The 3,338-nt window shown below is 43.9% G+C and overlaps 1 pseudogene; it reads left to right on the top strand.

The window, feature by feature from the left end:
* Positions 1-398: 398 nt before the first annotated feature.
* On the top strand, positions 399-2,766 carry LOC118643994 (annotated as a pseudogene).
* The last annotated feature ends 572 nt before the right edge of the window (positions 2,767-3,338 follow it).

Genomic DNA, 3,338 nt, shown 5'->3' with positions numbered 1-3,338 from the left:
TTTTGTCGGTCTTCCCTTTATGTTGTTCATAGGTACTCTTTTTTACAAAATGAAGGTCTGTGACAACCCTCCATCAAGCAAGTCTATTGGCGTCATTTTTCCAACAGCGTTTGCTCACTTTATGTCTCTGTCTCACATTTTGGTGACTGTCACAATATTTCAAATGTTATTGTTATTGTTTATATCTGTGATGGTGACCTGTGATCAGTGATCCGGGATGTTACTATTGTAATTATTTTGGGGTGACACCAACCACACCCACATCAGATGGTAAACTTAATCAGCAACTCTTGTGTGTGTTCTGATTGCTCCACCAACAGCTGTTCTGTGTCTCTCCCTCCGCTCAGGCCTCCTTGGGGCACACCAACATTTAAATTAGGGCAGTTAATAACCCTGCAATGACTTCTAAGTGCTCAAGTGAAAGAAAGAGTTGCATGTCTCTCACATTAAATCAAAAGCCAGCAGTGATGACGCTGAGGGAGAAGGGCACGTCGAAAGCCAAGGGGCTGAAAGCGAGGTCTCTCGCACCAAATGGCTAGCCAAGCTGCGAATGCAAAGGGAAACTTACTGAGAGAAATTAAAGATGCGGCTCCAGTGCACACGCAAATGATAAGAAAGCAAAAGAACCTTATTGCTGACATGGAGAAAGTTTTAGTGGTCTGGACAGAGGATCAAACCAGCCACGACATTCTCTGCAGCCAAAGCCTAATTCAGAGCAAGGCACACCCTAATTCTCTTCAATTCTTTGAAGGCTGAGATCGGTGCAGAAGCTGCAGAAGAAAAGTTTGAAGCCAGCAGAGGTTGGGTCATGAGGCTTATGGAAGGAAGCCATCTCAATAACATAGAAAGGCGAGGTGAATCAGCAAGTGCTCGTGTAGAAGCTGCAGCGAGCTATCCAGAGGATCCTGCTGAGATAATTAATGAATGTGGCTACACTAAACAACAGATTATCAGTAAGGAGGAGGCAAACTTCTACGGGAAATAGATGCCACCTAGGACTCTCACAGCTTTGGGGGAGAAGTCAATGCCTGGGGGCTTCGCAACTGCAAAGGACAGGCTGACTCTCTCATTAGGGGCTAATGCAGCCCTAAAACTGGAACAACAGAGCCTGGATGACAGCACATCTGTCTACAACCTGGTTTACTGAGTATTTTAAGCCCACTGATGAGTCCTGTTACTCAGAAAATAATACCGTTTTCAAAATATGACTGCTCATTGACAACGCACCTGGCCAGCCAAGCGCTCTGATGGAGAGGCAAGAGGTTAATGTTGTTCTCACGGCTACTCGCACAGCATGCATTCTGGAGCCCATGGAGCAAGGAGTAATTTGGACTTTCAGGTCTTATTATTTGAAAGGTACATTTTGTAATAGCTGTGTAGGTAGCAATTCTTCTGATGGATCTGAGCAAAGTAAATTGACAACCTTTTGGAAAAGATTCACCATCCCAGATGCCATTAAAAATATTTGTGATCCCATGTTCAAACACACCCAGGCATTCCAAGACATTTTCATACAGACACACACATGCAGGACACACATATTTATACATATGCCTGAAACTAATATAATGTCAACTGTAAATAAAAAAATAAAAACACTTTTTAAAGAATATGAAACACTTACCTACTCATCTAGACATTGATATATAACCACAGCAGACTTTTTTTTTTTATCCTCACCCGAGGACATTTTTGCATTTATCCTCAGATAGAGTGGGAGGGAAAGAGGGAGGAAGAGGGGAAGAGAGAGAGAGACACATCAACTGGTTGCCACCCGCACGACCCCAACCGAGGCCAGGGACCAACCGCAACTGAGGTGCGTGCCCTTAGTGGGAACTGAACCAGGGATTCTCTGGTCTGTGGGCCGATGCTCTAACCACTGAGAAAACTGGCCAGGGTGACAGCAGACACTTTATGCACACATGCTGGTTTACACTCACACTTAAGCAGATACACAACACCCCCACATCACCAAACTTACAGTGAAACACATCCAGACACTTAAACATTTTTACACAGACACACACATGCAGAACACATGTATTTACACATATGTGAAAGTCTGAAACCATGCATATCTCTCTCTCTCTCTCTCTCTCTCTCTCTCTCTCTCTCTCTCTCTCATGCACACACCTCAAAGAACACCCAGGTAGGGGGAAAAAAGAATATTTGTGATTCAAAATAGTAACAGAACAACATTGATGATTCAGCCCTCATGGATGACCTTAAAGGTTCAAGACTTCAGTGGAGAACGTAACCATAGGTGTGGTGGAAATAGCAAGAGAACGAGAATTAGAAATAATCTGAAAATGTGATCAAATTACTGCAGTTTTATGATCAGAGTTAAACGGATGAGGAGCTGCTTCTCATGAATGAGCAAGGAGAGCGGCTTTGTGAGACGGAATGAGCTCCTGGTGAAGATTGTTGGAATGACAACGAAGATGCGTAATGTGACGTCAGCTTAGTTGATAAAGCGGTGGCAGGGTTTGTGAAGACTGATTCCAACTTCGCAAGAAGTTCTTCTGCTATCAAACCATACCAAATAGACAGAGAAATCACTCGTGAAAGGAAGAGAACATCAATGTGCACACTTCACTGTCGTCTTACTCTAAGAAATTGCCACGTGCACACCAGCCCTCAGCAGCCAGCACCCTGACCAGGCCGCCGCCGTCAGCATCGAGGCGAGACCCTCCACCGGCAGAAAGCTCACCGCCCACCGAAGGCTCAGGTGCTGGGCAGCATTTGTTAGCATTAAAGTATTTTTAAATGAAGGTATATACATTTTTAGATATAATGGTATTGCACATTTAATATACTACATTATAGTAAAAACATAACTTTTTTTTTTTTTTTTATCCTCACCCGAGGACATTTTTCCACTTTTTTGCTCAGATAGAGTGGGAGGGAGAGAGAGGAAGAGAGAGAGAGAGAAACATCGACGTGAAAGGGACACATCGAGTGGCTGCCACCCGCTCGACCAACCAGGGCCAGGGACAAACTGCAACTGAGGCATATGCCCTTAGCGGGAACTGAACCCGGGTCTCTCTGGACCGCAGGCTGACTCTCTAACCGCTGAGCCAAACCGGCCAGGGCAACACATAACTTTTATATGCACTGGGAAACAAAGACACTCATGTGACTGGCTGTATTGTGACATTTACTTGGTTGCAGTGGTCTGGAACTGAACTTACAAGGTATCGCCTGTGTCTGAGAGGGACTAGCACCCAGAATGTTTTTTAAATCTCTCACAACTCAATAATAATGAAACATACAACGCAATAAAAAAATGGGCAAAATATTTTAACAGATACTTTACCAAAGAATCGATATACAAATGA

The sequence above is a fragment of the Molossus molossus genome, unplaced genomic scaffold (assembly GCF_014108415.1).
Source record: "Molossus molossus isolate mMolMol1 unplaced genomic scaffold, mMolMol1.p scaffold_m16_p_4, whole genome shotgun sequence".
NCBI lineage: Eukaryota > Metazoa > Chordata > Mammalia > Chiroptera > Molossidae > Molossus > Molossus molossus.
Note: the sequence above shows the minus strand (reverse complement) of the source record. Positions and strands in the feature narration are given on the sequence as shown.